Genomic DNA, 14220 nt, shown 5'->3' on the forward strand with positions numbered 1-14220 from the left:
GAACCAAACACAGGTCCTCTGCAAGACCTCTGAGAACCAGTGAGCCATCGCTCGGTCCCCTGTATTACACATTTCTTAAAGAGGTACAGACTGACATCTAACAAAAGCAACTACATTGGTTTCATTATAAAATGCAGGCAATACTATTTATTGGCATATGCCATCAGCCTGCACAGAAATTTCCATGCTTTATTTAGGCTTCCAGCAACAGTCTTCCAGGGAGAATTCTGAAACTGATTCCAGTGCTGTCTTTGCTGCAGTACAGATGATCAAACCCAGGTGTGCCTGAAGGCTGAGCAAATGCTTTGCCGCTGTCTGGTTACATTATTTTCTCTAAATTTGATCAACTATTCTCTCCTTTGTTTGAAAAAAACTATGTCTTTTTGTAACAAAATTAACTACACCGAGGCATCTGTTTAGAGCTATAGCACTCAAAAAGCAAGATAATAAAATTAATGAAAGTGCAGATATCAAAGTAACTTGGATTTTTTTCCCAATATCTGTTTGGAAATGAACTGGCCTCATAGAATTACTCCTGAAATGCTTTTATTAAATGCATGATACTGTTGTCTATTTGAAGAATAGTTCAATTAATTGGTGATCCAAGCCTGCTATCTGGTTCATTCGTCCTTCTCCTTGAAGAAGCATCCATAGTGAAACTGCCTTACCTCGCGTTACATTGTCTGTCTATTGGCCGGGTTTAGAGTCTCCTAATAGCTACCATGCAGGTGTCCCCTGTTACCTTGGTTTCAGCTACGACAGTACAATTGAACACATCATTAAGGTGTTCAAGCTGCTAACTCAATCGTCTGTGATACACATCCGAAATTTTACTTCAAAGTTCTACGAATTTGGATTTGAAATTTATATAAAAATCCACTTAGCCACAATTCATAGTATTTTGTAGCAGGCGAGCTAATTAAAAACAGCCTCTATAATGAAGCTGACCTATTATACAAAAGTCTGCATAATGTCTCTATTACATAGCTGAGTTTTTTAGGAGAGACAAGCCAAAGCATCTACTACATCATTTTGTCTCACTCATGCGTGATGCCCTCATACATTTGAATAGAATTTCAAAACCCGCTTGATTTTGACACACCAGTTTCTAGCAGCTCACATAAGTCACAGATGCCTCTGAGTTTCAAATCGTTCTCTGTAAGAGATTTGGAAGCAGGATTCAGCAGCTGTCTCGAAAGACAATTTTAATAACTATTTATAGTTTTTCCTCCTCTGAAACCCATGTAGAGCCTGGCTTTAGTGATGCAAAATCAACCAAGGAGGATACAGTGGTCACAAAGCTAGTTGTTAATGGGAGAGAATAAGAATTAAGTGAACAAATGAACTAAACGCGATACATTACAGCTAGTGGTGCAGAAATAAACCAGAGGATGTCAATCTAGAGAAAGGAAGGAAGGGCAAAGGTGGACCTCTGTCAGCAAGATGCCTAGAACGATCCAAAGAAAGGTGCAGTTTTTCTTGTTGGGACTTCAGGGACAAAAATTGACACTTCACACACACTCCCAAATGCAAAGGTAGCGGAGGAGAATATTCTAGGCAAAAGCAACCGCATAAAGCAGCGTTTACACGGGAACAAAAGACTGTGCTTAAGAAAGGAACTGGAAAAAAAATAAAAGTGCATTTGACATCTGCTTCTGGATAAGAAGGAGAAAGTTGCATTAACAGACCTTAAGGACCTCGCCTCACACAGACAAGAAGACTTCAGAGCGGAATGCACAATGTAGATATGTTCTGGTTACAATTCGTGGCTGCTGGAAGTTTGAAGCAGCGGCTCTTTGTCTACCTATCGTCAAGGAAGCCCGTTAATGGAAAAGTGGTTGAAAGAGGTTCTTTTAAGAACCAACAAGAAAGTAATGTTATTTCAGAGAGCTATTTTGACAATAAAAATACATGCTGCTGAATTTAATCTAAGGACGAAGTAATGGGAAGCATGAAAGACGGCTCAGTTGGACTCCAGCAGTTATTTAGAAGTTTCTTCAAAAAAATGGAAAGGGGAAAGAGCGAAGAATAAAGGGATCAGACAAAAATTAAGAGTTTCATCTCAAAGTCCAAAAACATTGCTGAGGAATCAGTCTCCATGACTGGACTAAAGCCTAAAATAGGTCTATAATGTGTTAATTTTACTATCATTAGAGCAGAAAAATAAAAATAGAGCTGGCATAGATGGCTTAGCCGTTAAGTGGCTTGTTACTTTTCTAGAGGAATGGAGCGTGGCTCCCAGAATCCATGCTGAACAACTAACAACTGCCTCCAGCTACACCTCTTGGGGATGTCTCACCTCCTCCAGGCTCTACAGGCACCTGCCTTGCATGTGCTAATACACACACACACGCACACACACACACACACACACACACACACCTCCCACACAACTATAATAACACCTTTATAAAATTCAAAAGAGAGAGAAATTAAAGTCAGATGCAGTAATTAAAGTTTCCATGTTATACTCTAATTTATTGCCTATGTGTGTTTCTCTAGACCTTGTTGTTGGATGGTTTCTACTTTACTGGGTATCTCAGACTGTATCGCTCTGAGTGGGGGACTGAATCCAGCACTGTAGGACTGTGTGCTGCACAGATGCTCTGCTACTGATTCACATTCACAACCCTTAAAGTGTAAACCTTCCTCTGCCTAAGCCTAGTCTAGGCTATTTGGGAAGCTTGACTATGATAGCGCCTTTACTAATTTTGATCATATAGAGCACTGCATGTCTAGAACTAATAACCAATTCTCAAGTAGGCTAAATTCTTGTGTTGATGCTTGCTAATGTTTTATAATCCTCTTTAGGAAGTGTTATGACTCGTATCTCAGCTTTACATGTGAAAAATAACAGACAATTTACTCTTGTGTTCCATACAGGGTCAAAAATTACTGAATTAAATTTTCAAACACAATTTCAAGTCAATAAATTTATGATTATATGTGATGAGAAGATTTTCATGTTAACCATTTAATCTAGAAATTGTAAAAATTACAGAAGCAAATTAAATTGGTGATTAATAACTTTTCCAGCAGGAAGAAATTAAATAAATTGAAAGTACTGTTAATAGACTTAGGTTTTTAACTTTCTCTTAATATGAGAAAGTAGTGTTTTATTAGCTTTAGTCATCCAAGTATGATTGATATTTTTTCTTTGTTACTTTGATAAAATGAATTCTGGGATTAACAAGTATTTTAGAAATACTAACATACAAGTAGTATCCATTAGTGTCGAAGTCATGAATACACCCATTTACAGTGTATCCAACCTAAACCGCAGGTCTTCAAGGGAGCTGACAGACATATGCTAACACCTCTGTTTATAGACCTTATGGATTGAGGAGATGATTGACACAAGGTTGCCACTGTTGCCTTCTATTGACCTTAAATTGGTGGCGATGTTCTGGTAAGCAGTTTGTTTCTGTTTAAAAAAACCTGGGGCTTTGAAGATGCTTTAGCAGTTAAGAGCACCTGTGGCTCTTTAGAGAGCTGGAGTTTAGATGTTAGCTCTCATGTGGCAGGTCACAATTCCTTGGACCAGTTTCAGGGAATCCGAAGTCCTCTTCTGGAATCCACAGGCACCCACATGCACACGCTCATGCACACATAGAAAGAAGTACCAAAAATAAATCTTTACCAAAAAAATCAAGAACTCGGCGACAATGAGTCTTTTCATGTTCCTCACCCCAAATGGAAGCCATGTGAAAATTAAATATTCTAAATTATATTGTTAAAAGTAAAGTAGAACCTCTTTTGAGAATTGGGATGCCTCTCCCACTCCTTTTTCTATGACCAAGAATCAATTTAGCTGGACATCATTTGCATGAAGAATGTGCATTCTGCATCATTCTAGATACAAGGGTCTGAAGCAACATCTCCTTTATCGACTTTGATGCCGCCAACTGAATATTTCCACCAATTTTCAAGGGCAATAATATCCCTTCCATTGTCTTATCAGGTGGTGCTGATCCATTTAATAATGTATAACATACACTGTAAATAAATGCATAAAGGGCTAAATCATACAACCTAATTTAGTGTTTTTTTAGAAACTCCAGAAAAACATGAAAAAATAACTAAAACATTTTTGCTTGGTACTACATAGATTTATGTTTAATTATAGAAACATCAATAGAAGATAGTCTAAAAACATACATCTCTATTGGGAAAATATACGTTTAAAAATATGTGTCTGTATTCACTTATATTTCAAAATATCTTGACCTAATTCTTTACCACACTTATATTTTTCTTTGCAGAAAAGGCTGAACCATTGGTAACACAGTCCATAGGTGTCTCAAAGCTTACATATTATTTCAGAAAAGTGGGTTAAACTCAAATAATCCAAAATCTGTATAGAGGATGAACTTCTAAATGGAATTACTATCTGGAGAAAGTTAAAATTTTGAGAACAAAAACAAGTAGAATTAGCTAATAATCATGACCACTGCCTGTTTTACTCAATCTTAGGAAATTCAACTGTCAAAAATGCATCATAAGATGCAAGTATATAATAGAATTGCCTCTGAATAATTTTTCTTAGTTTATCAAGAATGAGAAACATTGTATGGTTAAATAAGAGATTTTGCCCCCACCGGGAAATAATACTTGTAAGTAATCTTCAAAACTCCAAGCTGGAAGTGAAACAGTCTTATTATGAAATTTAGTGAAGTGCTGAGCAAGGCACAAGTGGCAATTTGCTGATCACATGGAGAGGGATGAATTTGGCAGGGTTAGAAGAAGTAAACACACTCAGAAGCAGAGGCTTCCAAGCGACTTCCACACTCCCAGTGACCGTAATAGGCACTCACTACCTACTAATCATATCTCCAAAAACCTTTGCTTTGTATTCCTCAGAGCAGCTAATGAATAGTTGTCCAGCTCTGCCACAAGCTGACATGGTTTAGGACATTGTTAAATAAGGGGGAGACCAGGTCCTGCAATTGCAATTTTGGCTTCCATTCAAATATGCAAGATTTTTAAATCTTTCTCTTTTCTTTCTTCCCACTTTAGACAGACTTGTAGTCTAATGTTCTGAAAATCTATAATCTGTTTTGTGGAAAGCAAGAGGGCTATTTTGTATTTCAACAGTTTATCACTCTTCTAAGTTTCTAGTACTTTCTATCTGGGTTATTATTCCATCTTATGTTTTACGTCCCTCAAACGCAAGCTCCACTAAGTTTCCTCTGACTCTGAGCAGCACAAACATATGGCATTTGCAAACAGGCACTTAAGATGCTCCGAAACATAGAATGATTGCATTGACCAGACCCCAGAGAAGAGCTAAAATTACTTAAAAGACAGTGATAGAAAGCATGCGTTTTGTAAGCACTGAGTTTTAATCTCTAAATGGTCATTATTTTACTGAGAATGTGTGTGATTAGCCTAGTTGAGAATGCACCAAAGTTACAGGCATGGCACTTCTTAACACTAAGAACGTTACGTCAAAGATGGATCTGGAGGAACCCATGCTTAGAAAACATGTAAGTCCCCTAGCCACCCCTAAGATGTTAGGTTGGGTTGTGGATATAATTCAGTACCAGAACACACTTTGGACTCTCATGTTTTCATCTTGATTCATTTTCCCTCAGCAATACACTCTCTAATTAGGATAATGTCTAAAAACATGTAAGATTGTAATCAATGCCCATTTACAGCTGTTTCTTGATAGCTTACTGGCATTTATCTGTTTCCCAGAAATCAAAATCTTTTGAAGTTAGAAGATGAGATAGGTCCGTATTATCATTTCTTGAGACTGGATCTTACAGGAAACATGAAGCTCATGAATTAAGCCAGACTAGCTGACCCACAGGCTTCAGAAAACTGTTCCCCAACCCCTGGCATTGAGTTTACAGGAGCTGAGTCCCTAGGTTTTTGAAAAAATATAATTTGGTGGATTATAATATATCATTTTGCCCTTTCTTTTGCTCCCCTAAATCCTCCCCTGTACCCCACTATGCTCTCTTTCTACTTCTGTCCTCTTTTTCTTTGATTGGTGGTGGTAGTGGGAGGGGCGGGTGTGGGGAGGTGTGTACTTCTAAATACAATCATCTCAGTCTGTATAATATTAGTTGTATATGTATATTTACAGGCCTGATCTTACAGGAGAAACAGTCTTCCTCAGGAAGAACACCCTTGGGCTGTTTACACGGGTTCTGCAGCCTCAAATTCAGGTGCTGTGCTCACAGAAACTTACTTCCTGAGCCATCTCCTTTTATTGTGTGTGCCGATTACTTTAGAGATTTATTTTATTTTTGTGTGAGTGTGTGATTTGAGTGTGTGCTTGCACAAGCAGGTCGTGGTTTCTGTGGAAACTGAAGGACAGGGATAGAGCACTGATGGCTGGAGATACGGGTGATTTTTGAACCCCACAATGGAAGTGTGGGGACTGAACTCCGGTCCTCTAAAGACAGCACTTTCTATTTTGATAGAAGAGTTACACTAACTTTGTAAGAATGGATAAAAATAATTCTAAAGAGTAGAACTATTATACTAAAATCTGCAAATGAACTGCTTTCTAAATATATTGAAATGACATTTGGGATGGAGACACAGGGAACAGAGGTCAATTCTGACAACAGTAAGTGACCCCCTCTTATCATCAAATCTTTGTAGCTATTTAACCATGGTAAATTTAGCTTAGGAGATTTTCCTTTCCTAAGCACTGAATTTTTCTGAGGCCACTTTCCTAGAGCCTCGTGTTCACTCTGAGGTAAATCTTACAGTTTGGTGCAGTTTTGTTTTTACTGTTATTGTTTCCTCTCACTACATTTTACGTAGGTGCTGGACTTTTGGTTATGTTTATCCATGTTTTTGCTTGGCTAGTATTTGCTGATATGCAAGAGTTTTCTGTTTAGGTAGCTGTGGTCAATGGCTGTACAGCCGGACTTTACATTCCTAAATCTCATGCATCTTCTCTGAGTTCTTGGTGCTGAGTCTGATGGTCAGTGAAAACCTCAGCCCTTATGCTCATTTTGTCTTCTCTTTTTGTCTTTTGCATGCTTTTATTTACTATTTTCTTTCAACTAGTTCTAGTGATATTTCAAAGATATTGTTTGAGAGATCTAGGATGTATTTGCCAAACCTTGTGACTCAATCAAAATTTAGCTTTCTGTGGATGATCTTCACAAGTTGAGTATAATGAGGTGTGTGCTTCTTCTATCTCAGTCTTTCTTAATCAGATTGCTTCAGATCAGAGATTAAGTTAAATGTGTGAACTCTGCTACCATTGCAACCATCTCTGAATTCTGGCTCTAAGAATTGATCCCAAGACTTTGAAACAAGTAAACGAAGTCAATTGTGTTTAATGTTGGTACTTAAAAAATATGGCTCTGCTAATCTATGTACCTAGATTTGACTATTTTTCCAACAAAAAAAGGATTTGGCTTTGATTTCCCAAAACTGCTTTTTGAATATAAGCAACGCCTTAGTGACTGAAACACAAACATAACAGCCTAAAAAGAACAAAGAGGCAAATTAAAGACCATGCAAATGGCGGGTCCTTTGGAGGGGATTTGAAGAACAGAGATATGAATACTAAGAATGTGCTTACTATTTATTGGCATGTGTTTGAATAATGCTTGTTAATAAGGATGAAAAGAGGGAGAAAAACAAACAGATGGTGACTTGAGCAAGGGGAACAGTCACTATGGAAAGGAACAGAGAGTCAATACAATCAGACACAAAGATTGCCCTCTGGGACAGCTAAGCCATCATCCGGAGTGACAGGAATGTCATTGAAGAGGATGTGTTCTGGCTTAATAAGATAAGGTAAAAAAAATTCTTTTTCAAGTTAGTTAGTCGTCATTAGATTATTTCATCTCAATTAATAAATGGTTTTGACATAAGAACACATGCACAAATTCCTTAAAATATTGAAGCAGAATAGTTTGTCCTGTTAAAAATAACTTTAATGCCGAGTAAGTAAAAATTCAGAAAATTTAAGAAATAGTGATTACAAAACAGAACAATAATTAAAATCAAAGATAAACTATATAAACTAATTTATCTTTCTATGTTCAGTCATATGCCACATAATCTTAATATTAGTGACAGGTAACATCCCTGACAGTGATCCCAGAAGGTTACCATAGAACCGAAATTTTCTATTGCCTCGTGAAATCATAGTTACTACAACGTTATAGGACAATTGGAGGACATATGGCTGTTTTTAGGAGAACACAGACCAAACTTGGAGCTATAGAAGAGAATGAATACAGCAAGGTACATATTCTGAAAAGATTTTTGAGATACTAATATGATATAAAATCACTAGTAATTGATTTTAAAGAGCAAAAGAAAGTACTTTTCACTCAAATTCTGGAGAGTGCAAACAGACTGTCAGAAATATAAGCAAGTTTTGGCAAGGAATGAAGGTGATTTTGCATGCATAAAGTCTGCATTGTGAAGATGGATCCATTAGGCAAAACAACGTGAAAAGGAAATTTAGTAAAAAGCTTTGGTTCTTCACCATGTTAAAGATCTGACATGTGATATGTAAACAGCAATGGCTACAAAGTAGAAGCCAATGCTACGAGATGTGTCATTTCTTAGAGCAAACTATGAATTTAATATTGAATCATCAGTTCAGCAAGGGACAGTGAACATAAGGCCACAATTTAACTTTGTGTAGCAGAGTGACTGGACTGAGACTTTTGTTTGAGAACTGGCATCAGCACAGAGTAACCATATATATACATACACATAGTCAATCAATGGTTGAGCCAAGATTTATCTAAAAAAAAAAAAACAAAATGCTGTTCCTTCCTTGTATGAATATTGGTATGATATGAATACATTAAATTGTCAGTTATACGTAAGGCTATGTCGTTTACAGAAGATATTCTTTACTCACTCGATTTTGGAATGTTCTTACCTTTCTTAGTGAATTCTATGTGCATTTTCCATCAAAATAACAGAGAAACATTTGAGAAATGTATTAGGCAATTACAATTTGGTCATTGCGTGAATGTCTTCGAAATCCACACTGTAGAGGTCTATGGCTCCATGTAGCTTCCTCCTAGAATGCAAACATTGTGAGCAGGAGCGGCAGAGGGGGCTGCCAACGTGGCACGCTACCCTGCTTTACTACACATATAAAGTTAGCATGGGACTGACATTGAGGATGCAAAAGTGAATTATGAGAGGAATGTATTCTAGAAAGGGTTCTGAAGTTTCAGAAAAGAGGAAAAGGTTTTATTGTGAAATATAAGAAAATGGTATTTAGTCTTCAGGGCTCACTGCAAAGGACATGTGATTTTAAACTCTTTAAAATCTTTTGAATCATCAGTCCAAACCATGATTGTTTATTGAATGTAATTTTCTTCCTTTGGAAGTGAAAATTACATACCATAATTTATCTGTTATCTCATAGTTCCTAAAGAATAAACTGTCTTCTCACTGAACGGGTAGGTGATTTTGATTATTAACTTCAGGCTTTGTTTTTTTTTAAAAAAAAAAAAAAAAAAAACCTAAAGAAGAAATTAAGAAAAAGACTCAAAATCTCAAGTAAAATTATGATTATATGCATTGTGTTATTTTCTTGAACAACAAAAGAAAATATAAAAATGAAGCAGGTATAAACCCCAGGCGATGGAGACCCTGTTGAATTACTATTAGTATTGAAGTTTGAATATGGAATTCCCCTCACAGGCTTCTGTGTTTAACGTGTGATCCCCAGCCTAGCTACAGTTCAGACTAAGGATTGTCTAAGACATTTAGTATAATAACCATCGTACTTCTGAAGAGAATTAAGAGCAGGCATTAAGAGGAAGAAACTGACAAAACACATAAGAACATATACATGCTCTCACAAGTACACAGCCACAGAGATAAAAGCAAGGGAGGGAAGTCTACAAAGTAACTGTTGGCCTGGAAAGTAGCTCAGCAGTATAACACTGTTTCTGAGGATCAGCACACTGTCACTGGGAGCTCAAGTGGATAAAAGAGGAAACGGAGAAAAATGAACTACACCATTCCATATACTTTCTACCTGGCATCATGCTGCAACTTGGCCTCCAATGCCACACTTTCCTTGTCAAGATGGGCAGAAACTTTGACATGAAAACAGACATCTCCTATTGCTGATATTCTTGGACCAGGTATTTGTTAGAGCAAGGAAACTCTACTATAAGGAAGGAAGTAGCAGTTGCAACAAAGTAAAATTATGAGTACAAAGAACAGTGAACTCTGTCTTGCTGCAAAGAGTGTTTGTGGTCATCATGAAACACTGTATAAGGGTTTCACTAATCTGCAGACACAAGTGTAATTATGACTATCAACATAAAGCATTGTTAGCAAGCCTCACAATATATGAATGACATCAGTTCAGGAGGTGGTAGAATGACACCTCAATAGGAACTTTGGAGAAGTACAATTAAAATCTCTTATCCTCAAATTATCTCCATAAAGTTATAGAAAGAAGCTACTTTTATTATTGAAAAAAAAAAGCATTTAACCAGAATGTGATGTGCATCACAGGCAATCTGCTGAGGGAACTTTGCGAAGACAGAAAGAAATCGCACCCTTTTATATAGCCAAGAAGCTGCACCCCATTACACACATGTTTTCAAGATAAATAATATCTAGTCTTCAAGTAGGAGGAAGTGACAATGCCATTTGTCACAGACAGCTTATCTTGCTCATGTCTTCATGGTGGAAGGTTGTTTTGCAACTTGGAACAAGAGGCCCCTAAAGTGCCCACCCACCCACAGATACTGGGAGAGAGGGCCGCTGCTGTCCTTTATGACTGAACATCCAAAAGATGGTACCCAAGTCCCTGTGAAAGATATTCTAGGTGATCAAACTGAGAAAAAGCCCACCCACTATTGCAAGAGGAGTTCTGTATGTTTTCATGAGAGGAGGCAATCACGTCTAGCAAAGTAAACCTGAGCTTTTGAGAGAAAGGAAGGATGAGGTGAAGTAGGCCTGCTTTGAGATGATGATTGTCTTAGCAGCTTCTTCCTGTAAAATGGACTGCAAGAAACAAAGCCCTGAGAGAGCAAAACATTAAATAAAGGAGCTAGATGGTCCTTTGAAGATCAAGAGATAAACGGAGAATCTAAAGCAATGAGGAAAATATACCAGGAATAGGAGGTAAAGTGGGTGAATTATGTAAACAAACTGAATTCTCATATTGTGCAATTAACAGCTATGTAAAAGCACTCGAGTTGCAATGTAGACACACCCTGGAGCTATGTAAGGGACCGTTTAGTCCAGGGGATCAGTGTGGATGGCACTGGAAAGACAGATAGGAGCAAAGACTTCACACTGTATCTGAAAAATATTTTGAAGAAAGGAAACATGGTGGAGTTTTTAGTGACTCCTCAGGGTTGTGAAATGCAGAGACAGAAAATTAAAGAGAAAATAGTTCAATGATACTGTGTAATTTTTTTAAACATACACTCTGAACTCTTTATCTATGTATCTCTCTATAGATATATTTATCTCTATATCCAGGAGATAAAATATTGCATGTGCATGCCTGTATGTGTTTAGATGCATTGGGAATATGTATATATGCATGTATAAGCATGTATATGAGGGGCACACCTGTGTCCACCCATTAGCACATTTATATACGAAGGCTTAGATTAACAAACTTTAAAAAGAATGGAAAAACAGTCCAAGGACTACTGCCTGTAAGATTACGTCCTAAGTCCTTCTGTGACAGTAACCACAGTGTACAAAGTCTCCCATCAGACCATCTTCAGAAGCTCTGGTTTGAGTCTTTTATTTATTTTATGCACCAACCACAGTTGCTTCTCCTGCCTTCCTATTCCCTCCCCAAACCTCTTTTCTACCTGCCCCCATTCCACTCCTCAGGAAAGGTGAACCCTCCCATGGGAGTCAACAAAACCTGGCATATCAAATTGAGGCAGGACCAAGCTCCTCCCTGCTGCATCAAGGCTGAGCAAGGCATCCCACCAGAAGAAATACATTCCAAAAAGTCGACTCATGTCCAGGGAAACATCCTGGTCCCATCGCTAGGAAAACCACAAGCAGACTAAGCTACACAACTGTCACCCTCATGCAAAGGGCCTAGGTCTGTCTCATGAAGGTTTCCTAACTGTTGGTCTGGAGCCTGTGATCCCATGAGCTCTGGTCAGCTATCTCTGTGGGTTTCCCCATCATGATCTTGACCCCCTTGCTCTTCCCTCTCTTCTCTCTTTGACTGGACTTCCGGAGCTTGGCTGTGGATCTCTGCGTCGGCTTCCATCAGTTATTGAATAACGATTCTATGATGACAATTAGGGTAGTCACCAATCTGATGACACGACAAGGCTAGTTCAGGTATCCTCTTCACTCTTGCTAGGAGTCTTAGTTGGAGTCATCGTTGTGGATTTCTGAGTTTCCACGGCAACAAGTCTCTCCCTAACCCCATAATAGCCCCCTCTATCAAGATAATTTCTTTCATTGCTCTTCCTCCCCCAATTCGACCATCCTGATCCCTAATGCACCCATCCTGTCCTCCCTGCCCCCTATCTCCAGTTTACCCAGGAGATCTCATCTATTTCCCCTTCCCAGGGTGATCCAAGCATCCCTCATAGGGTCCTCCTTATAAGTTAGCGTCTCTGGGGCTATGAATTGCAGCCTGGCTATCCTTTGCTTTACATCTAATATCTACTTATGAGTAAGTACATACCGTGTTTGAGTCTCAAACCTGTGTGTCTCAGTTTGAGACTGTCTTGGAACTTCTTTCTCTAATATTGACGGTTCTGTTGGAAGAGTGTGTCTTTGGGCTAAGATGAGGGAAAGTTAACACCTACGCTATGCTCACCCTAGACACATGTATATCTCAGGCCATTAAGGCTTTCTCAGACAAGGATCTAGGCAGTATCATGGAATTTAATCTATTAGATCCAAGGTACAAGGACAGAGAAAATTCATTATAAGTTTATTTCTTACTATCTCTGGAGGTACCCTGTGGTCAGATGCCTTGGTTTTGGGCCTTGGTAGTTTCAAGGTTGGTCAGCCTGCCAGCTTCCCCTCGTCTTCACCACCAGGGTGAACTCTCCTGCATTGCCTTGGCTAGTTCACCCTAAAGAGCAGGACCGGTTCTTCTGCTTTCATGTCTTCAGGGTCAGATCTCTTACACTTTCACCTTCAGGGCTAGCTCTACTGTGTTGCCCAGGCATGGCACAGGGGCCACTCTACCAAGTCCTGCAGCAGATGAAAGACAAGGTTAGCTCTCTCACTTTTATGACTTCAGTGTCAACTGAACCACCTACCTCAGACATTGACAGGTGGGAGAGGGAGTGAATGGGAGATTCTCTCTCCCACCCATGCTTCCATACGATAGGTAAGTAATGGGGACAGCTCTTCCATGCTCACAGTATTGGGATTGGCTCACCCACACCCTGGCTAACAGGGTTGGTTCTTTTGTGCTGCCAGGTGATGTGCGGGGCCTGCTCTCTTGTGCGTTGCAATTGGCAATGGGCAGGGGTAGCTCCTTGGATCTGGGTCTACTTTCTGAGAAATATGAATAGTAACAGGAGAAGAGAGAACACCAGGCATGGGAAGACCAGACAAAAAGCTACAAAAGAGAAATGTTATTTCTATGCCTAAGAAGACACAGTGAGATATGGCTGGAGAGCTGATAAAACAGTAAGAAGTGATGTCAGAGGGGTCATCTGGATGGATGTCTATGCTGCTGAGTGAAGCTTCTCTGCCTGACCCAGCTCCACCAATCCCAACCTACCCTCTATGAATTTCAGAAGAGTAGCTATATCTTATTCATTCTACCAACTCTAAGGGATGCGTTTTTCAGATGTTCAATATTTACTAAATTTATCCTTTTCCTTTAGGATATGACTCTAATATTCAGTTTTTTGTTCCTATAAGAAGATACTCAAAAGAAAAGACATTTTATCAAGAAAAGGGTTATTTTGGCTCACAGTTCTAGAAGTCTTTATTGGGAGTGACTTGGTCCATCTTACTGAGCCAGTGACTAGGCAGGATATGAAACTAAATGACATCTAGTAACATCATGGTAACCAAGAGACAGAGGAGGTCATGTTCAAAATCTACACTTCCAGAGAAAGTTTCCAACGGCTGACTTTCTTGACCTAGTCCTATCACTTGAAGCATCCATCAATTCAAATAACGCCACTACCTGGAGACCATAGCCCTATTGCAAGGACTCTGGAGCATTTCCGGGCCAATCTATAACAATTATCTCATTACTATTTCTTTGAAGTTACTGTCTAGATTCTCATT

Source organism: Alexandromys fortis, unplaced genomic scaffold (assembly GCF_014885135.2).
Source record: "Alexandromys fortis isolate MF-2015 unplaced genomic scaffold, M_Fortis_MF-2015_v1.1 scaffold_8_1_9099942, whole genome shotgun sequence".
NCBI classification, from domain to species: domain Eukaryota; kingdom Metazoa; phylum Chordata; class Mammalia; order Rodentia; family Cricetidae; genus Alexandromys; species Alexandromys fortis.